The sequence below is a fragment of the Corvus hawaiiensis genome, chromosome Z (assembly GCF_020740725.1).
Source record: "Corvus hawaiiensis isolate bCorHaw1 chromosome Z, bCorHaw1.pri.cur, whole genome shotgun sequence".
Classification (NCBI taxonomy): domain Eukaryota; kingdom Metazoa; phylum Chordata; class Aves; order Passeriformes; family Corvidae; genus Corvus; species Corvus hawaiiensis.
Window position 1 is genome coordinate 29,809,435 of NC_063255.1, and position 23,290 is coordinate 29,832,724.

At 39.6% G+C, this 23,290-nt stretch overlaps 1 long non-coding RNA gene across 1 annotated transcript in view; it reads left to right on the plus strand.

The window, feature by feature from the left end:
- LOC125319548 overlaps positions 1–23,290 on the plus strand; it is a 58,205-nt gene that overhangs the window by 12,179 nt on the left and 22,736 nt on the right. The window contains exon 4 of the long non-coding RNA XR_007200793.1: positions 9,885–10,038. This is a non-coding gene — a long non-coding RNA (uncharacterized LOC125319548). The remainder of the gene's footprint in view (positions 1–9,884; positions 10,039–23,290) is intronic.

The following is a 23,290-nucleotide window of genomic DNA, read 5'->3' on the forward strand; positions in this document are numbered from 1 at the left end:
GTGAATTTCAGCCCTTATGAGGACAGATTTTTGTCTAGAGTAAAAGCTGTTACCTTTTTTTCATTTTCAAATTCCTCATGTTTTAAAAAGTTAGGTGTGATTACAAGCACATGTGTTACTCAAGGGCAAACAGGGGAGGTTTTGCACATTCTCAGATGGACTGCAACCATCCCTATACTTCTGAAAAACTGAACAATAATGACTATGATCAATAGTGTATGAACACAGGTTTCTTGGCTTTTAACTTGATACCAAAATTCAATGAGATTAATCAAAAAGAGCCCAAGTTTGAAATTAGGAGGGAGTAAAAACACTACACTGCTAGACAGAGATGTGGTCAGTCCTACTCACATTAAATTTTGGTGGGAAACTAACTTCTTTCATCATGATTTCAGATTTGTTCTAAACACATGAGCAAATAAGTTTTACACCTAAAAGGAGTTCCTACCTCTAATGGACTGTAAAAGCACCAATACACTTATTAATTTAAATATTTAAATACTTGTTTACCCTCACTATAGCTAATACCTGTCTCAAATACAAGGTTCAACAGGTAAATGGAAATTCAGAGCTGTCAACGAGTGATTAATAGTATGCAAGGTATGTTCTGGCAAAGTTTGTGTCTGTTTCTTTTTTTACCTAGCAGATACAGTGTCTTTAGGCAGTGATTGAAAGTCAGCATTTTCAACATAGTTGCTGCTGGAAAACAAGGTATCAATCACCCTCTACCTGTGAAAATACATTCTCTGAGTACCACATTCTTTTTTACTACAGTTAAGGGAAGTGAATGTGTGCATTAAACATGGCACTTGTTTAACCAGCTTGGTGAGCCGTAGGAGGCAGGGCCAGCACACTGGATGCATGGATGGGAGACCTGTGACTCCTAGAACCCAGAGCAAACCTGGGCTGTTCTCCTGCTGGATTTCACAAGCAACACAAGCACAAATCCAGACTGTAGGCCAATGTCCTGTCTGGTTGAACGATCTATGTTATGGATTACTTTGTCATTAAAAAGGCTGATCACACAGACAGATCTCAAAGAGCACACACAGGCCTGTCTCTAATTCATTTTGCTTTAAGACATCTTCCTAGCTTTATTGTCTCTCTCCTACTTATTCTGCTAATAAAAAAAGAGTACAGTTATAAAACTACGGATTTACTTTCTTTTTCTGCCCAGTATTCCCTGTAGTATGGAGAACCCCCCAAATTTTAAGATACTTTTAATGTTATTTTAATAAAATTGTTTGTAAAATACACTGGTATTGCTCCCACTTCTAGTGTTTCAAGAATTCTATTTATGGCCACTCACCTCCTCAGGCATTTAAGCAAGATGAAGAATCTGGAGACATGAGACAGCATGTAAAACACTTTGATCCTTGTTTTTCTGCAGTAGGCTGGGAAATCCCCATGAATAATAAGGAAGGAAATCTAGGGGTTTCCCTGAAGATCAACAGGCTGCCTGAGCATCTTCTGAAGTACTTTGCAGCAGGAACACTAACAATTGAGCTGGGAATACCACAAGCAAGAGTGGTTTAGTGGATATGCTTAAGCTACACTTTTGCAGGAAATTAATAGTAACTAACACATAGCTCTTCAAGTAAGATGGTTTCTCTTTTCTTGCTTTGCACCACATCCAAGAAACAAGCATGACACAGAGAATACTTAAGTGTCTTTCAGTTTTGCATGTGACAAGCAAGTGTCTGGAACACAGCTGGACTAAACAGTTAAATAAACTATTTCTTCACTGGAAAAGAATTAGCACAGGGAGAAAAGTTATTTGCAAATTATGCACTAATTTATCAAAACTTGTCTAAGAAAAGAGCACAGGAAGATTTTTAAAACTTCACAACAGTTTGATTTTCAGCATGCATTCAATTTAGAAATGTTCTGCATTTATTATCCCTTTTCAAAACAAAACACTTTTAGGTTTGAAAATATTTTGGGCTTTTTTTGTAATTTGAAAATGGGACTTAATTTAAGAAGAATAGAAAAAAAGAAGAACCGGGTTAAGTAATCAGGAAATAAGGAATTGGTATTAGTAGGAATATGCAAAATATTTGGTTTTAGAAAGAAACCAAATAAATCTGGGGTAGTTCTTGGCTTGCTTTGCAGAAAATAGTTCTGTTTCAGTCAGACTTTATTTAATTTCTATTCCTCGTTCAATCAGCAGTTCTTCCCATTCAGTCAGCATGACAAAAGAGAATTAATCATCCAGCCCTAGCCGGAATAACTTTTCTAATTATGATTGAAATTATTTTGTCACACCCAAATGCAGGGATCCATATCCTGAAGAGGTGATAACTGATTTTGCTGTGAGTCCCTGACTTCAAGTGCCATGAGCGTGCCAGGAGTTCTGAACGTACTTCAGGTGTCCACTGAAACGTCACACAGCCTCCACCACAAACATGTGCATCTGCATTTCAAACAAATGTTGTCTTTTGCCTTACTGAGCATTTAACTGAGGTTAAATGTTGCTGCATAAGGGGAGGGAATTGTGTTGCCTCATGTTGCTGCCAGGCATACAGCACCTGCTTAGATCAGTAAGCACACCTACATGTTACAGACAAGCTGGCATTGAAAACAAGAACAGTTGAGAAAGCAAAGTATGGTATAATACAAAAGACTGTTTGTTATATGGCTATTTGAGGATTTGTGTGAGTAAATACTGACAACAGCAAAACCAATGCCATGGGTGAAAAAGAGTTCAATGTGTTTTACCCAGCTTCAACAACACTAAACAGAGGTCAAAGACAGAGGACACAACATTTCAGTCGTGAACAGAGGAATATTACAATACCTTCTTTTTCTAGTGCCTCCATCACTTAGATGAAGCTGCCTCAAAACAGTTCTAGTGGAAAATAAAGGGTACCTGGCTGGCCCATAATAACATGCACATGTGCAACAGCACATGTTCCAGTGTGGTTTGAGTGCAGCTTCTGAATCAGGATCCCCCAGTAAAGTAGATAGGCCCCATTTCTAGACTTAGGTGGAGTGTGAAACGCATGGAAAAGAGCCCACTTCTCAATAAGGTTGGTTTTGGGCAGCTCAGAACTGCAAACTCTGGTTTCTAATAACTTTCAGGTTAAAATGTACAAGAAACTGGCAGCCTGGGTTCTAGATGACCAGACATATCATATAAGTGACCTCTAGCTCCCACTTTGGATGCCAAAATAATTCTTCTCAACCTATCACCAACTTTCAACTGCAAAGTCTTCCTTCTTTGCCTGGGGGAGTTGGTCACTGAAAATGAGGAGACAGTAAGGCAGAATCAGTAGCAACTTGAGGCCAAAGATATTCAAGAATAAAGAAGGTTTAATGTTCATTGAACATTTAAGTCAGGCTTTCTGGTTAACACTGCAAAACTTAGTGTTTCAGCACACAACAAAAAGGATGAAGTTTCACAGTTTTTAGATTAACACAAGAGAAAGCAGTCAATGGTTGTTAATCTAACGCACTGCAGGTAGCTTTCCTGTATTTCATAATCTTATTTGTCATACTATGCTCCTAAAATGTCTTAAATGCATTATTTCTTTTATGTTATTTTCCCTTGAGTGTCTGTGTGTCTGAAGTTATCTTGAGGGAGGTGATCTGTATTTTACAAGTCTCTAGGCATTGTGGTCACTAACACCTAAATTAGTGACAAGATTTTAAACCTGCTAAAATATACTCAGTGATCTGTTGCACCAATTAACACAGCATTAATAGAAATACTATGTTATTGTGAGTCTTAGAATTTCATACATTATGGGGACATGTGCCAAATATTTTTGAACCGAGTGACTGATCTAACTAGAATAATTTTTATACACTTCAAGTCCTTCTCATAGATACCTTTCATACTTGTTTTTCACATGAACCATCTTCCACAAGAATTTACTGTCATTTACCAAGCAACCCACAATAAGGCACTTTCATAGTTACCGGAGCGTATAATAATTTCTCTGTGACCCGTTTGCTCTCTCACACAACCTTTCAGATCCTGCTTTACAGGGGATTTGCTCCATGATTTCAAGGTGTATACATCCATATGTGCAGAAGAAAGCTTGCCTTGATGATGTTGTTGGGCTTCCTCAATGTGGAGGAATTCAGGGCTCAGAGCCTTGTTATCTTACACTATACACCGGGAATTTACAAAATAACCACAACAGACTCTGATTCATCTTTCTTTTGCTGAATTTCACATTCCTGTCACAGACACCTTAAAAGAACATTCTTAATCATAAAGCAAACTGATTTCCACTGAGACATCCAGGACGCAATAGGAAACTTAACTCTTTGCATTGCTTCACATTGACTGTGTTGACTTGGTTTTGCTCCTCACACTTTGTGATTGCACTTTGCTGAAAAGCCTTGCTTCCTTTCTGTACTTTTACAGAGTGCACATGGTGCTGTCTCTGCTCATCTTTCTGGGCATTGTGTGTCTCATGCCATACTTTACTGCAAGCTCTGCTCTTGTTCTGTCGAACGCACAAATGAGCGAGTTGGAGATGGCCTTTTACTGAGGAAGACTGGTGCTTTGGGAAAGCTGATGGAAAGCCTGGAGAAACAGTTCATTTGGAGGAAGGGAGGGATATGTTCTGCTGTGGAAACTGGTCAGACACCTAGGAAGAAGTGTGGGAAAAGACAAGGAAAGGATTTAATGAACTCTTGAATTTGGTATGTCTAGTAAAAAGAAAGATTTGAAGGTCATGATCCAAATCCAAGTCAGAGATATTCATGGCCCTGGCAGTAGAAAGACTTTCTCTGTTTAACAAAAATGCAAGGGCCTGGGAGGGGGCCTTAAAAGAGATATTTAGAGGACCATGACCAAAGATGGATTAAAGATTACTCTATGAATGAAGCTGAACGGCTATAAGAAGGAGTTCAGCAAAGGCTGAAATAATTTTTCATTGAAGTTTTGCTTTGGTTATTGACAGGAGCATCAGACATTCTTCTTGTAGGAGGCAATCACATACATAAATATATAAGCCCTGTAGGAAATCTGCCTTCTTTGGGATTCCTTCAAAATTAGTTGGATTTTGGTGCTCCTACCTGCAGTTAATTTTTAAAAACATAAGAAATTTTGATTGCAGCAAAACCTGTCATCTGCAAGGCATGTTGAGAAAAGCACTTTTACTGGTAGGAGGAATCTCACTAGGAAGGAAATCCTCCAAAAGAATGTGTAGTGGTTTGGTTCAAAATATCTATTACCTCCTTTTTTTTTTTTTCTGTGAGATAAGAATTAGGAGAAAGCAAAGCAGGCACAAAATTTAAAAGAATATAAAGGAGTTTATTAACAGACCTAAAAGAAAGAAAAAAAATTAGACTAAACCTTCAGAACACTTCTCTTACCCCCACCTTTCTCCCTTCTCCCACTGACAACGTAAAAAGACAACCCTTGAGATTTTCAGTCAGTTTACCACCTCTATAATAATCTTTCTTCAGTTCACTTAGGGAGAGGAGTCTCTCTTGCTCATGCTATGGAGACATCTCCACAAGAAACAGTTCTCTCATGGCTTCAATGTCACAGCCACACAGCCGCCTGGGTTGGTTCTCTGCTCACGTGAGAGTCCCTTCCCTTGTCTTACAGCTTTCCCCACAACTGCTTTCAAGGGTTCAATCTTGAGCTACTGGGGTACCATTTTAAGGATGAGCTGTCCACAAGCAAAGGTTCTCTTCACCCATCTCTGGGAGCATCTTCATCTCTAGGAACAGAGAGGTCTTCTTCTTCCCTGGGAGCAAGGGTCTTCATTACGTTCATCTCTCTCTGTTCAATCTTCTCATCAAATCACAGCTACTTCAACATTTGCTCATTTCAGCACAGGTACTTTTGCTCACAGCTGCAATTTGAACGCTCCACCCCCATGCTTTCATGAAATTACAATGGGTACTCTGATGTATCATAGTCATATAGTCATATAGTCATATAGTCATATCACCATAGCTTTACAACAGAATTTCAGCTCCTAGGCTTGAAGCATCTCCTCTTTCTCCTGTCTTGGGGTTTCAGCTCTTCCTTCTTCACTGACTTTGGTGTCTTTATGGTGTTTTCTTCATGTGCCTTCACCTTTCCTTTTCTTTTGACTTGGGAGAGGATTGATGTCTGCAGGCGTCATCTGTTCTGGAGGGAGCTTACAGCCCTACAAGGGTTAATGTCACCCGGCCCCGCAGCTGGAATTCCCTTATCGCTGTTGGTCACCTGCTCTTTGCCGGGCAGCGGCCTGAGATGAATTTGGGCCGCACTGGAGGGGTGAGGGCCGGCCTGGCCGAGCCGCGCCGCGGGGCCGCCCGCACGGAGCAGGGCCGCGGTGGAACAGGGCCCCGTGGCTCCGGGGTGGCTGTGTCCCGGCCAGCCCGGCCCGCACTGAGGGGCTGCAGCTGAGATCTCAGCCAAGCCGTGACGCGGGCCCCCAGTTACCTGTCTGAAAGCCAGAAGCAAGAGAGCTTTCCCGGGCTTTGTTCGTTCTTAAATGTGGCTCACAGAGGTGTGTCAAGCTTCTCAAGTGGCTTAACAAAGTTGCCAATATTCAAACTGGCCAGTTGATTGGTTCTATTGGGTCTAGAGGAAGCTGTAAGCACCTCTTTGCAAAAGAATCGCTTCCGTGGCTGATGGAGCGAGCCCTCCTTAACTAAAAACCCAAACTATGCTAAACCATGACAAAATGGGACATAGTATGGTGTACATAAAAGAGAGTATATTATAACTACCGTAAAATGTAGTGTATTGTCCTTCTAAACTCCTTCTAAACACAGGGTATCTCCAGAAGCTCTGCATCAGATGTCAATTGGTACAAACTTTCAATTGCTACCAATAAAACCCTAAATGGTGAGTTGCACCACTTTAATAGCAACAGAAGGCTTGTGTAATCGTGCCATCCACTACAAACACCTTTTGTGTTTTAAGTTATCTTGCTTGTAAGGAAGGAGAAACCTTGGAGTCAAATCTCATTTGCCTAATTTCAGCAATACACCTGATGTCTGTAACTTGTGTTTTAAAGTTTTCCGCTAGGAGAAAACCTACAGAATGGAAGTATATCCTCCATGAATATTATTTCTGAGTGGAATAAGGAGTCATAAAAATGTCAGTCTGGTAGAGGTGTGGAAAAAAGGACCCCACCAACATACGTCAGCTGTTTGGGGGGTCCAGAGGTTGAGTAGTTCTCACTAATCTTTGAAACTGTCAACACCAAGGCCAGTTTTGATAAAACACCATGACTTATTGCAATATTTATTGAACCTAAATCAAACATACATGCAGACTCAAATCAGCACACAAACAGGTTTTCTAATTCTTCTGAGGCATTCTGGTATTTAATTTCCTACAATGAAACAAGTTCCATGTAGTGATGAAAACACCAGTTATGCTTCTCTCCTGACTTCACTCAATACTGGAAAGGGAATGTTAAGAGAATACTTTATGCAAAATAGGAAGGGACTCGGTGGTTTGTGATTCAGAATTAATTGCATAGCAATAAGATATGACAAGATCAGACACAGTTGTTTATATCCATATCCAAGACCTTTATTTTCTAGGGCTGCTATTTAGCTTATAACTTCAAACTTCTCTAAAATCTACAATAGCTTGCAAATCACTTCATACCAAATTCCTCACCAGTATATGTGATGCAGGTGATTAACCTTGGCACAATATTTCCAAATAGTTTATAAGATTGCAAAAGTGAGTCTTATATGTTTGGAAGAAATATTTCCAAATAGTTTATAAGATTGCAAAAGTGAGTCTTATATGTTTGGAAGAAAAATTAACAGCTAAGCCACTGCAAATGTTGACATACATTTTGAGTACACCAGTCTCTGTGTGGGAAATCAGGTGTTGAGTTACATTTTCGAATGTTAATGAAGAAGACTAATAGAGCACGTGACCAGTCTTCTGTGTAGGTCTTGGGAGTTTTACGGAGAGCCTCTATCAAATTTAAGAATGCATCAATATCCTGTAAATAACTGTTCAGTCCCCTGTAATGGAATCCCAGTTACACAAGATCCTGGGTTAAACAGAGTTCATTTGCATTCTCCTGGGTAACACTTCATACAAATTTTTGCCTTTTTCCAGATCACCCCTCTTTTAAGTTTTGCTTCCCTAAATTGCTGGGTTCAGAATTAAACACAGCCCAAATGAAAATTAAAGGGTAGTCTGTCGTTTTTACCTCATCTGAGAAGAATTTCACCAACTGTATCTAACTTTGTTATTACCAGTATTTTACTGGCTGCAACTCTCTTCTTCATGTAATTCTATTTAACCAAAGACTTTGGATGTCACCCAGATGTTCACATAAATTATATTACTCGAGACTGACCTCACTGATGTCCTGTAGCCATAAAAAGACTTGGCAGTCCTTTATAACCCTGAATCTCTAATCATATTTTCTAGAAGTGATGTGCATTCTTATTGCTATTGATAAAGTGGCTGTCAAGATAAAGGTCATGTGGAGAATAAGCTTCTTCGAAGGCACAAAACACAAAGAAAAGCAGTTACAACTTCAAACTACAACACACTTTACTACACTAGGCAGACTATTGATCTTATTCATACAGTAAGAGACTCCTACTTAAATAATATATTATAGTGGCCATTTAAATGCCATGGGCTTGGTTGCTTTTGTCACCTGTATAGGTGCAGTCCACAACCACTGCAACACTGCTGTGGTCATCAGCTTATTCACAGAGTTATTGTTGATGCTCGTGAGCCTGTGTGCCTGGGTAGGAGATGAGAGGTGGCATGCACACATTCTTCAGTGAAACAGCAACTCAACTGCTATTCATAAATGATCCTTTTAAATACAGAAAAGAATGCTAAGGACATCAGTTCAAGTTCAGCCTACAGACTCTGTAAATCATTCTTCAAATATTATACATCTTCCATGTGTTCCAGACACTTCCTAGAATTTGGATTTTCTCTAAATTATTATTAGAAGGCCTCCTGTGGGATTAAAGATCTTTGGAAAGGTTATGAGACCTTTATTTTTCTAAGTAAACTCACATACCACAGTTCTCCTACATGTTGTTCAGCTTCAGAAGCTTGCTGAACTAGTCAGCAATGATTAGTTCTATGGGATTATTTTTTGCCTCTTTTTTTCCTCTTCCAGGAAAAGAAGAGTTTTCTCAAGGGTACTTCTGTTGCTTCAATGAGCCCCTCAGGCAAATACACCCCAAATATGTCAGTGAGAGCATTCTCTTAATGCTCTTTTGCAAAATAGTTTAGTAAAAATTTGGAGATCCCACAGAGTGGTAACTTCACTCTGGATGTAACAGGAGATTGAAAAAGACCTAAATTTTTAGTTCTTCATCCCATTTGAACACTTTGTTAATGTTTTCTGTCATAGCAATACAACACAATGACAGGATCCTGATTTTAGCAGAGTATAAAGACAAACAAAATTGCTGAGAACCATCTTGAGAAAGCATAACAAGATATCCACATCACTTTGGGGAAACATATTTGGTTTAGTCCATTGTGTGTCACTGGGGCACTAACAGAAGGTCATAACAATGGACACCTTTCCCATCAGATACTGGAGATAAGATGCACCTTGACAGCTACTGAAGAGTGCACACATCTGCACATTGCTTCAGGAATTAGACCAACACCCAGGATGATTCCCTTGTTTCAAGGAGTGTAATTTTCTAAATCTTAATTTCTTCAGCTCATAAGCAGAGCCCCCATTTATCAATCAGTAGCATTTCTGAAAAGTGATACATGTCTCTGAAGCCAAACTAGAGATCACACTCACAAGATCTCCACGCACAACATTAAGCCAAGAGGAGAAATTAGGAAAAAAAAGCCATTAGTAGACATTTCCTATGAAATAACGAACTTCCTTATCATTTTATTTCCAAACTGCTACTTTTTCATAGTGTCTGATAATCACAGAGAACTCTTCTCCTCTCAGGATACACAAACCACAGGATTCCGATGACTCACACCAAAAGAGCTTTCAAACACATGGAGGACGGAAGGGCACGCTGTTTCTGCATTAAAGCTTCCTGCCAAAGCCCCAGACTAAGCATACATGAATATATTTGGACAAAGTTTTAGCAACAATGGTAAGTTCACCTCACTGTAACTGTTCCGGTGAGACAATCTTGTCCATTTTATGAACTGTCTGATTGCATCCTGTTTGACACTTCCTTTTTGACAATCACAGCTAAAGCAAAAATACTTGTGAAGCTATTGTTTGCACAGAAAGGTGCAATATTGACTTTTTAATGCAAGGATATAATATCTCTCTTTACTGATGATCAGCAGAAAAGGTGATTGGGCTGAAATCTCAAGAGTTCTTTGGATGGGACCTGTAATGAATTATATCTTAAAATATTTTACTTTTATCTCAATAAGCTCCTTACTGATCAAGCTCTTGGTCTAACATCAACAGTATATTGAATATTAAAGTGAAGTTCTCTTTTCTTGGAACTCTAAAGATAAATCCTTCAGCTGAGGCAGCACCTCTCCTCCAAAGGAGAAATATTCGGCCCAATCCTCTGTAGAGTATAGGAGTCCTTATAGGAAAACCTCAAAGGAAAGGGGTCTGAAAGGGGAGGCTAAATATACACAGGTTGAAAATGCAGTCTGATGCTGCTGCTGTCAGTAAAGCTATCTGGCCTTTTCACAGAGCTTCTCTGGAGACATGCCAAGGCATTCACCTGCTGTTTAACACCTAGCTAACCCTGCAGGGGAAATAATGAAGCCTATTCAGCCATATGTTTCTCAAAGCAAAGGCTGAATACTCCTAAATATCCTGTTTAGCTGAAGTTACGTAATTTCTCAGACCATGGCTTGGACTTCGATGCAAAAGAAAACAGAGCAGGTAAGTGTGAATGATTTGTAAAGCAATCAATTTCAGATTCTGACAAACACCAGGGGCCAGTGAAAGACCTGCATTCTCAAATTCATAAACTAGTTGATGTCCTTTGTGAGAGCAAATGCCTGCCGGGAAGGAAAAGTGTGAATGAGCCACGGAAAACTTTGAGCTGCTGAGTTGATCTCAGAAGTGCAAAGCAAGACCAATGCACTTACAGAGCACCTCAAGTTTTGCTACCTGAATTTCAGCCTCCGCAGTTGAAAGTGCAGAGCTTCCAGTAATTTGAAGTTAATTTGTGTATGCTATGGTCCCCAGATCCCAGGTACCAGCTCCTTACTGACTGCAGCTCCGTTACTGAGGACAGAGGTAGGTGCTAGAGCAACAAGATTGCACCTCTCATATTGATAGAATTACATAATAGGAATAGAGCATTTGGGAACCCAAGCAACAGGGGTTGGTGATTTGTGCAGTAGGATGATATGTATTTGTTGGCAACCTCTGTGTGACTGACAGGAAAACTGTGGAAATAGAATATGAGGATTGCAAGGGTACAATGAGGACAAGAAGCAGGAGGTCTTACACTTCAGGAGGATTATAACCATCTTTATCCACCCAATTCACCCATTATTCTTGACGTGTGGAAAGCAGGTAACAAGCAATGGTGGCAAAAATGTCAAACATGATGTAAGAATCAAGTAAGTTTTCCTTGGGTCCACCCCAGGCAGGTATCCAATGCTCTTGTTAACCACTTGGATGATGGAAGAGTTGAATATGTTTATTACACCGTCAGTGTTAGATGAGCTGCAAGGTTAGATGTGCTAGAAAGCAAGGTTAGAGTAGTTTTTGAACATTAAAGAAGAGGTCTGGAAACACTGGGTTCAGTTTTCAGTGGCGAAAAATGCAAAATTCTAGACAAAAAATGGCAGTCAAATAATACAAACGCAGGGTAGGAAGTGATGGGCAATTGTAGCTCTGCAGAAGGGCATCTGCAGGGATGTGGTTTTGAAACCAAAGAGGTCCAAGTGGCACATGTGATCAGGTGGCTAAGTTGAGACCTAGGAAGAAATTGCTTGTGCTCCACTGATATATCTTCAAATAATTTTTGTGCTCAGTTTTAGACATCCTGACTTAAGAAGGGTGAAATATACATACAATTACATACATTACAACTGGAGATCCGTAAGAGAAGAAAGAGAATGAGGATGATCAGAAGGCTAGAAAATAAAGCTGATAAAGAAAAACAGAGAGATGTAGAGTAATCTGCTTGAGAGAGGATTAAAGGGAGGCTTGGAAAACAGTAGGAGTGACAAGTTATGGGAACCTGCACTAAGGGACACGAAGATCAGACAGTTCTGGATGTCTCAGGTCACCCAGGGAATCTGGAAAGTCTCTCCACCAAAACTTCATTGTAAACATGGCCAACAAATAATCCTCACTAATAACTGTAATGGGGAAGAAGATGACCATGACTTGTGTCTGAACCTTCTAGATCTTCCAAAATATCACATGGGCACCACACAGTAGAGAAACAGTGTCAAAGTTTTTAATACTACTGGAAGGATTGAGGGGATTAAATAAACAAAAAGATGCAAGGGTATCTTAATTTGGTCAGTCTTGAAGGCCGTGTGTCTAGACCCTCATCCAAAATTAGGGCCTTAAAAAACCACCAAAAATCTATTTTAGTGAGAAGAGCTTAGTTTTAATGGAAATAAAATCAGAACAGTTCACTTTCTTAATTGGGAAAACTCTCAGCAACTAATTCAGACAGTCTGGAAATAGAAAGGTTGATACTAATTTCTTCCCCAGCCCACTATATCTCTGCAGGCTGATCCTCATGTCCATGGCTGGTTGCAGCCAATGCATTGACTTTTTGAGTAGCAGTGGACTTTTCCCAGTAGTCTCTAGTAAATTTGCCCTTTATTTCCAACCCTCTGATGTTTGGATGTCTGATCTCTCCCTAGGCAACAGTAGCCTAAGGTCCTTTTCTTTCTAGAGGGTCGAAGCCAACCTCTTCACTTTTTAAAGGAACATAATATATCACTGTAAGAATCCAAGCAACACAAACACCATCCATCACACCTTCATGGTGGAAAGAATGCCAAATTAAGATGATGGTAAACAAGAACAAAGAATTTCTACAGTGTAAGGCCAAAAGGAATCACTCCTGGCATCTGGATAGCCTCTTAAATAACACAGATCACCAAATTTCTCTGAAATATTTTTTGTCTGACAAAAGCACTTTTCTCTTTTAAATACCTAAATTCCAAATTAAAACTTTCAGCTGAAAAACCTGTCCCATTTTTTGAAATTTTTGTTTCAATGGTTAGTTAGCCTTGCTGCTGAAAATCTGCAATTTATTTCCAATCTTCACTTGTTGTTCTCTGGTTCCTGTGATATTTTCATCTGCTGGGCTTAAGAGACAAAGACGTGCTCACTCTGTGAGTCCTGACACTCTGGGACCAGATCATCTCCTAACTTCCTCTTCGGTAAGCCAACTATTTTGAGATGCCTAGTGTGGCACGTATTTTTGAACTCATTACTCATCCCTGTGGCTCTGCCATGAACCCTTTGTACTTTACCAAAATCTGTAACAGCACTGCAGAAATAGTTGCACTGGTGGCACATATTAAATAAGGGGGAAAAAAAGAAAGCTTCATTTCAACTTAATACTTCCCAATACATTTCTTAGGCTGTTTTGCTACTGGCATTACAGGAGGAACTTGCTTACACACCACCCATAAATATCTTGTCACTGGTTCCTATTTAGTCTCTGTTGCCTACTTTCTCACCCTGAGCTAACATACACTGTTGCACTTATCTAAATATTTAGATCTGATTGCAAAATCCACAATGCAATCTCCTCACAGTTCAGCAACTCTCCAATATTTGTCTTATGAAGGATTTAGAGTCTAGCCATTTTATTTATCCTTTTCTTAAGTAACTGGCAAAGTGTCAAATGTGTTAGATTTAAGCTTAACGGAATGGAAATGGGAAAAGCATTTCAATACTTGCTTCAAAATGTATGAAACTATGATAACTTTCAATTTGCATGTTTCTGAATTTTCATCTTTTGTTTCTGGCAAGTTTTTGTGTTTGCAGATCTCTTCATGTATACCTCTATATACAAGGAGATAGCCCAAAATATTTTGATTGATCCTTTTGACAGAAATAATAAGGGTTTTTTTGTCAAAGTCACACTTCAAAACAGGGCCCATATTGGTAGGATTTTGCAAGTGTTTTCTTTTGGTAGTGTCAAAACTTTCTAGTGACATTTTAATAAAGGAGACTGATTTTTCAGTTCAAGCAGTTTTCAATGCTTATTTAGGATAAGTTTAGAAAACTTAAAACAGCTTAAAGCAGAATAAAAATATTTTAATCTCAAAAAGGCTTCAAGATTCATTAAAAAGCCAATCAATCAAAGGAGCTTGCAAAATGTTTATTCCTGCAGGGTATTTCAAAGTTTGGATTTTTTCTTGATTTCATTCTTCTTTGAAACAGACTATAGTTGTCAGATTTCCTAGGACACAAAAAATACTGTGCCCAGCCAACACTTATATTTGAACCTCAGGCAGTTTTCAAAGTGCTGTGGGCAGGTCACAAGGACAACAAACCCCCAGATACTGCAAAACAGGAAGGAATTGTAAAACATGGCAGCAAAACAATGACTCATGCGGATGCCAAGCATTTGGGATGGTGTGATTCACAGGCCTTATCGTGCCTGCTTGCAGAACAACACCGTCTCACCAGGGCAGAGGAGCTCAGCCAGCTAAGCACTTCCAGTTGCAAACAGGACACATCCGCTAGCAGCAATTGTGAGTAACTCTCACAAAAGGAAAGCTCCATTGAGTGTGCAGTGCTTAGCCCTGTGAAACCTGCACCTCCACTCCCACCCTGTCTCCCTGGGGAGCCTTTCTGGCACCTTGCAGAGACACTGTCCCACAGATCAGTTCTGCTCTCTCAACACCAGGTGGTATGAAGATCCCACTGGATCCTTTTCCTCTTTCTTGCCTGAAGGATGCCTGTATAGCCCTTAACTAGCTCACCTAAACCAAAGTAAACTTGACAGATATTTTTTTCATCCACAGGCCCATCAGTCTTTCCCTTTCACATCTGTAGCCAGCATTTTGCATGGATGAACAAGAAAGCCAAGGGGCGTGGTCTAGATGGGAAAATCTGAACTGCTCCCATCATTGTGTGTACTTTCTGTTATCTCCAGAATAACTGACGGGGCTTTTTTAAATTTAGTTTTGCCTTTCTTATTTCAGGCTCCCTTTTCCACACCACAGAGACACCACAATCATCTCTAAGTCTTCCCACATATTCTCCCTTTCATCAAAACAGGAGATCTGGGTTCCTTCCTGTTCCTCCTTGAGTTTTTCAGCACAGACATCAGGTCCCCAGAGAAAAGACAATCATTGCCAAGGAGCAGTGAGGCAGAGGGGGTTTGGTAAGACAATTCCTAGAGCAGAGCACATCTTCATAGGGTTTGCAGAGCTCAGTGCTGGGTGTGAAGTACATGCTGTTATCAGCAAGGGGCAGGGAAAACAGTGGTCTTTTACAGACCATGTTACCAAGTTCAGTACTGATGAGGAAGTGTGTGGGTGTCAAGGGATAGCAAAAAGTTCCTCTTTTCACAGTTGGTCAATCCCACCAGCCTCATGAGACGTAACTGCCCCATTGATTTCATATTTACCACAGAATACCTACTTGGTGCAATACTGCTCAGTGCCAACACTTCTCCTTGAAAGTTCTTCTCATCAGACCCCAAATACTTCATCTGAAAATTTTGAGTCCACAACACACCTAGGTAGCCATACCTGCTAATTTTTTTTTTTTTTTTTTTTTTTTTTTTTGGTGAGTGGAAATACGATTTCTTGTGTTTGCCACTGTCTTCAAACTGCTTCCTTCTCCTTCTTTCATGTTCCTGTGCCCGCAGAAATCTGTGACAATGTATTATCTGTGACACATTAGTATTGTCACCTGCTGGAAGTAATTTCAAAAAATTATGCAACTGGCAGCTCCATGAACTATTGCACCAGATACAAGCAACAGGCCTAGAGACCCTCTTCTGAGACCCTCCCCTGTGTATCGCTGCAAATTGTTTGTCTTCTGATGCATGCTTTTTCAGCTCAAAGAAAAAAGTAATCCTGAAGTAAATAACTAAAGCTCACTGTCAGACCATACACATCTCTACATATGCAAATAATTGCTAAAAGTTAACAATATTTGCTAAGTCTAAAAAGAACCATCTTTCACATAATTATATCTTTCAAGCATCTTTAGAGACTGTCTTCTTCTTTTCTTCCTGTAAACGCTTTGCATTAATCCAAATGTTTAGATGTTGGCAATGACTGAAACTTCCCCAAATGTGAAGCTTTTCTTTAGGAAGACAAAATTACTGATTCAGATAAATTTTGGAACAATAGATTAGGTCAAGACTCAGACCACACTTGCACAACTGACTTTCTAAATCTTCTGGTGGAACAAGAAAATAATGCAATAAAAGGTATTAAAGTAAAATTAAGCAAATATCTATAAAAACAATGCATTTCCATTACGTTAAGTTTGGCTGATCATCTGACTCCCTTTTCCATGAATAGAGGGGCCCATGGGTGTGGTAAGTGATCACTTCCAAGGAAACAGCCCATGCATTTCAGAACACAGGTAGTTTCAGAAGCATTACAGATTAATTTGGGGCCTACTCCTTGTCTCTCACTGTAAGACTCAAAGAGTGACCTTAATTCAGGCACAAAGGAAACCAAGGACAAATGCCAAAAAACATCCTGTTAATTCACATAGTTTATAGTTAGAGATGGGTCTAGCTTCTTGAGGGCTTTTTTTGATTTTACAAATACACCTCAGAGCAATAAATATTGGAATATGTTGGTTGTTTTGACAGCAAAACAAAAGCAAAAGTCAGCAAAATTTATTAAAAAGCATTATCCCTGAAATTTCCAGATGAAAACAAACATCTGTCTTTCTTGGCAATTTGTGCTGAGACTTATTCTCATTATGTAAGTATATTAAATTGTTAACTATTTGTAACCACTGTGTGCCCTCTAGAAAACACAGGTATAAGAAGCCCTTGGGGATTAATAGGTGCTTAGATTGGCACAAAACCAGTACAACAGCATCAGGATCTCTACTAATCTGTATCAGATTCACTTCTGGACTGCACAGTATTTTACGCTATCTCACTTGCTCTTCTGATCAGACAAGGTATCTTCAAGCAATATTTTTAAACTTGACCATGTCTAGGATGTAGCATGGTAGCCTCTGACTCAAACTGCATTTTCCTTACAAAATCAAGATTTACCAGTAGTTGAGGATGAATGGGCTCACTGAGAAAGGATTTTTGTAAAAAACAAGCATAAAGAATCCCAGTCTGGTAATTGGCTCATCATACTCTGCATCAGGCTTTCCACAACCCCTAGACTCCTGACTAGACCTAACTTCTCCCTCAGTATTTGCACTCTGTATGAAAATCTGCCTCACCTTCTTCTAATCAATTGTCTCATCAATCTCCATCACTGCTTTGAAACTATAGTGTCTCATCCCACCATGGAGAGGGGCAGGAGATGGAGATGTGGTGGGAGCTGTTTATCCAGGCATAGTTTCCAATATCTGTGTGCCTGTTGCTGGTACAGTGATGGGTGTGCTGCCCTGTGGCCAAGAGACACAGACCTTCCCCTTAGCATCCACTTCACACTGCACCTGAGATTTTGTAGATTGAGCTTTGTTGAATTTGCAAGGTTAGCCTGCCTGAAATGATCTCCCAGAAATCAGTTTTCTGTTTAAGACCCTGGAGTAAGTGACAGTCATTATAATTAGTAACCACAATAACCACTTCCCTGACTAACCATCCACAGAAAAGTGTATATGTCAAACACCTGCCTGTTTCTAGCTGCTGAAATAGATGGAGTGCTCTTCCTTACCACTGTGGATTCTCAGAAGAGTTGTTCATTGTACTACTACACAAAGGGTGTGTCATCTCAAACATCTGTGTTTGGGGAGAAAAAGGCATATGTTGAGCTGAGTTCAGCTCTCTTCTGCCAACTGGCTTTTCTGGGATGAAACTCAGAGCTGAATATAGATCTGGATAGGCACAAAGAAAATCAAGAACAAGTCAAGACATGTCAGCAATACACAGAATTTCTGTGACTGGAACGCTTGTGTGACCAGGCAGCGAGTACAGCAGGGAGGAAAGTCAAGAAAACACTAACTAGCTAGCTCTCACACTGAATAGAAAGTATGCCCTATTCAAATTTAATTCATTCAGATAAATGCATTGTTGCACTCAGTGTATCTCATGGGTGTAGTTTTTATTACTTTAGGAAACAATATTGTACATGCTTTTTTCCTCTTCCTATGTTTTGGATTTACAACCTATTTTGGATTTAAAGAGGGTCCTGGGATTTTTCTTCCTGTTACTCACTATAATTAAATAGTGTTTATGTACTTCTGAGTGGAAAGCTTTCAAAATTATTTTTTCCTATCATTATCAATCATTAGTTTTTTTGGTTTTTTTTTCTTTCATGACTCAGTCCTTTCTTTGCAGACATCTTGTTGCTCCTTCCTAGCTTGCATGATAGGCTAAACTTTCACACCAAAACTTTTGGCACTCGCTCTTTATAGCTTGTTTTTTTTATTTTCCCTGTGCAAATGCATTTTCCTTGGCCCAAAAAGTCAGTTCTGTCAGCCTGTAGATTCTACCCATAAGCACCTCTGACCTCTGACTTAGTCTCTGTTCCAGGCAGAAATTTTGTTTCCTCTTTCATCTTCTCAAATGTCTGATATACTTCTCAACTGTTGTTAGTATAATTACCCCCTTCCGTATCATATATTATATCTCTGGTTTATTTTGGTCTGAATATATAAGCCATTGCTTCCTTTGTCCTCTTTTCATTTAGTCCATTGACCTCCATCCCCTCTCAGCTGTTGGGGCCTAAAATCTTAATCTGAGTACTGTTAATAAAGAGTAAATACAAACAGCTCAGGTTATTTAACTCTCAAACTCAAGCCTGCATGCATTTTGTTTAGGTGTTGTTAGACCCTATTAATTTTGAAAAAGGCCCATGTGATGAAAAGTGTAGGCAACCTCAGCAGTACAGAATTTTTGCTTAGATCATTCAGTCATTAAATATTTAAATTTCCTGATTTGTATGATCTTTTTCTCCTGTTTTAAAAAAGAATGTAAGACTGGGGATCATGATCCATGGAGTCTTCTTGCTTAAGTTCAGTGACCAGCATGAAAACATTGTTTAGTTACTAGGTAGGGGAAACATTTTTAACAGAAGAACACAAATTATTTGGCTGTTTATACTCATTCACAGAACTCTAAGTTCAACAGATGGGGAAGGGGCTTCCTTGAGATTTCAGACAACAGGACCCCAGTGAAAAGTATGATGTCAGAACAGAATCTTCAGTCCTTCCTAAAAGACCATGTGCCCAGAGACAGAATCAAGAAAACCCCAATCTTTCAGAAAGCAATAAAAGCTTTCTGAAGTCAGAAGTAGACAAAAACTCTTTATATATCATAAAGAAAAATATATAGCAAAATTATCTAAAAATAAATGTTTTGTAAGCTAAATCACAGGATACCACTAAAAATCCCCAAACTATTCTCATTTCCCTTTTTACTGCCTGTTTGTAGGATCATTCCTTTACAATTTTTGAGGGCTTAGCAGATCTTTTGAATATATTGAATTTCCTCTCTCCCCCTGACTCTTTTTTTCCACTGAAACCTCTGGATACTTGTCTCTCAATAATGATACAAACGGATGTAGCCACCCACAGCCTTGCGGTCAGTCCTTCAGAGTCATTCTTGTCTTTTATGAATGCCTACATGTTATGAACCCTTTCCAATCCCATTTCCTAATTGACTGCAATGCCTGATTAGAGGGGCACTGCTAATATTAGCCAAGGAGAAATTATGAACATGCAAGCAGGAGAAAAACTGCAGTTGATACTAAAAATCAAAGTTGCAATGTTGATAGCTGAAGTGCTAACAGGAGAACAAAAAGTTTTCCCTACGGATTTTCTATATGCAAATGTTTGTCTTATTTGGCCTTACATATCTCAGCTTCACATTGCTTAGGTTGGGTCACCTACCACTGGAAGATTTCATTAGTTCATCTAGTGGTAATGAAAATCCAATCTATTAATTAGTGATTAAAAATGTACTCTGTCCCACCAACACATATGGGAGCAGCAAGCTAAGCTTTTAGTGGCTTTGAGAGAGAGGCCCATCCACTTGAAACGAGTAAGTTCATAAAACTTGATAAATGAGTCATGGTCACTCGTTACATGCAGATTAATTTTGTACTTACTTCATTAATTGAAGACCATAAAGAGCTAGAAATGGCTTGGGGAAATGCATAGAGGCTGTCCTCCCAAACCACATAGTCCTTGGTCAAGGCCAAATATGGGCAGGCTGTGGTAGCATATGCTGATGTGATACCAGCGTGCTGCATAAATGCTGCTGCTGACACTGGGGTGATACTTCAAAAAGCAGAGGTGAGAGTGCCAGGTACTGTTTGCTGCCTCACTGAGCCACCAGTCACTCTTCACCTCAACATGATCTTGGCCTAGGCTTGTGCTATCACAGTGGCAGAGTGCACATGCTCTCACCTCCAGAAGTTGCTCTTGAAAATTCCCAAATCTCTACAAAACAGAGGTCTCAGTTGCAGAGATTAAAGCTGAAAGCCTTGTGCATTTAGATAAAACAAGAATATTGAGTCAGTAAGTTTCTTACTATACAATGTTCACCTCAGAGCTCCCCAGACCACATCATGGATCCTCCTTTTGAACAAACAGGCTCTGCTTCAGCCCCTCAAGCCTCTGCCAGGTGAAACATAGCAAAAGGAAGACTCAAATGTCCTGCACTTCCCAGTTCACCAAGATCTGAACAAGCTGGGTGCTTTGTAAGACATGAATACCTTTCATGAGCATATACAAAGACAGCTATTGTGGAAATTCCCCTATTTCTTGCCAGGAATTGCTGTGATCACACCACAGGCATTGCAAGTCTAGAGGATGAAATGTGTGCTAAAGTACTGTGGAAAATCCATGCCCTCTTACCCAAAGGCAGGATGATACTTAGCTGGCAGAGGGAAGGGTCAGGGCTGTGGCTGAAGGGTAGGTGTCTCTGCAGAAGCAGCAGCAGTAGGTATCTCTGCAGCATCCTCAAAAGACTGTCTATTCTAGATAAACAGACTTTACTGGAGTAAGGATGTTGTTCTTAATGTTGAGAAAGCTGAGGAACAGCTTATGTGTTGTTCATGGGAAGTCATAAAAGCAAGTGGGAGAGTATTTGAACCAGGCACTTACAAAGGTACAGATGAAACAGAGCTGGCAGGAATTCAGGTTGTGCATGGTTGATGCATAACCCCTGACTGCATGGTAATCATATTATTTGTGTTACAAAACCACATAGCAGTCATGGTTGGCATTAACTTACCATTGCTCTGGGTGTTACTACATATTGCCTGGATACTATGAAAGGAGATGATAGTACTGTTAATATATTCTTGTTGATGATCAAACACTTGCAAAAACCAAAGGGAACACAAGAAGTGTTTATTCAAATAAACTGCATAGTTTCACGTGTGCCATTCCTAACATTGGTAAGTTTCTATTTAAGACACTCAGAGGAGGAATTTCCTTTTTCTGTGTGAGAGTACCACAGCCAAAATAAAGGTCTGCAGATGCAGTATGAATTCAGATTTAGATGGCTCACATCTACACTTTATGTGTAATCTATTTCAGCAGAATGTCTCTACATACCTAGGACATTTCAAAGTATTATAAATAGTGTAACTGTAATATTAATTATTCTTTGCATGTAAATAATAAAAGTCTTAATTTGAGACAGTTTTCTATATGTTTTATTACATGCTGTGCAGTGTACTAGCACTGAAATCAGAAAAGATAACAGAAGTGAAATAGAGGCATTTATAAATTTTTTCCCACATGCCATGTGGCAAAGTTAATGCCATGTTTTGGTTATGTTTTCTGAAGTATCCTACTTCTTCATCTCCTTCTGCAGTGTTGATGTGCCAGTAGCATTCTGTATGAATGGCTTTGTCCTTAACTTCCATTATTTTGCTTTGATTTTATAGAAGGAAAGGGAATAGCCACCTTAAAGACTGTGGTTGTACAGGTGCACAGAACATCGATACTTACAGGTCATCAATTTTGTACCATTTCTCAGACCTGAAACACCTGAGGTGATAAAGACTCAGCATACTTTAAAAAGCTAAGATGGGGTATCCTGTTACGCAAGAACTAGTACTACTTTTATTTTGAACCTTTCTAATTTGTTCCTCATACCTTTAAAAATTATCTTCTCTCTCTGGCACTCTGAAATCCAATAATCTCTTTCTATTCAAACAACTTGAAATTCCAGGTTATTCATACACGCTGCGGCTTAGCTTCTGGATAATTTCAAATCGCTTGAACAATTAATTCCTCCAAGTACTCCAGATTAACTCCAACTTTCTGAAAAAGAACTCTTACTTCTAGAAGGGTTTCTTGTTTTTTGGGTTTTGGTGGGGTTTTTTTGGTTTGGGTTTTTTTGTGAGTTTTTTGGGTTTTTTTGTTCTTTTTTTTTTTTGGTTGGTTGGTTGGTTTTGGTTTTTTAAGTTAAAAGATACAGCTATAAGAGAAGGGATACTCAGTTTGAAATGTGTTATCTTCTGCTTCCCCGCTGACAGGGGTTTAACCACAGTTACTCATACTGTTACCTCCCGTGACTCTCCCCACTCTGGCCTGGAAAGAACTGCTGCAAACATGCTCCAACATGCCTTTCAACAGACCAAATCATCAACCTGAGCCGGTGGGAACATTGCACCTCCTCCAGCAGCAGCCTCCCTTTCCCAGGCACTCTTCCACACAACCCAAGCCCCACCCTAGCGCAGCAGAAGTCTTAGCTCTGGAGAGACCACTGCATCCCACAACCCCAGTGTGCTTCAAGAGGTGACAGCTGGGATTTCTCCCAATTAGAGGGTGCTGCCACTGCTCTTGGAGAAACCATAATGAGACCAAAGATGCAGCTTGCTTCCATGGGCAGTCATAGGAGGCTTAAAATTGGTCATTTGGAAAGAGTTGGCCTTCCTAAGAATGAATTGTCTTGGCTCTCCTGATCAGCTTTTAGTTTATGTAAAACAGGGCAATTCTCCAGAAGTAAAGCAGTGAGGTCTTGGAAAAAACTCAGGATCTGCAAGATGTTTTGAGTCACTTTTCTGGTTGCTTACTGCTGCTCTGTGTTTGTGCCTTTTTGTGCACTTACCAAGTAAATACCTCCTTTTTAAACTGGAAATCTCAAGAGATAAATAGTTTCTGTCTCCAAATCAAGTTTCCAACATAGAATACAAATTCCCAAACCTAGTTAGGACAAAAGGTCCTAAAAGTAAGAAAAACATTTAAAAGCAAAAATTTTGAAATTCAAAGTGTCATAATGAGTTTTGGTTTCATTTTGACCATAGACTTACTCTCAG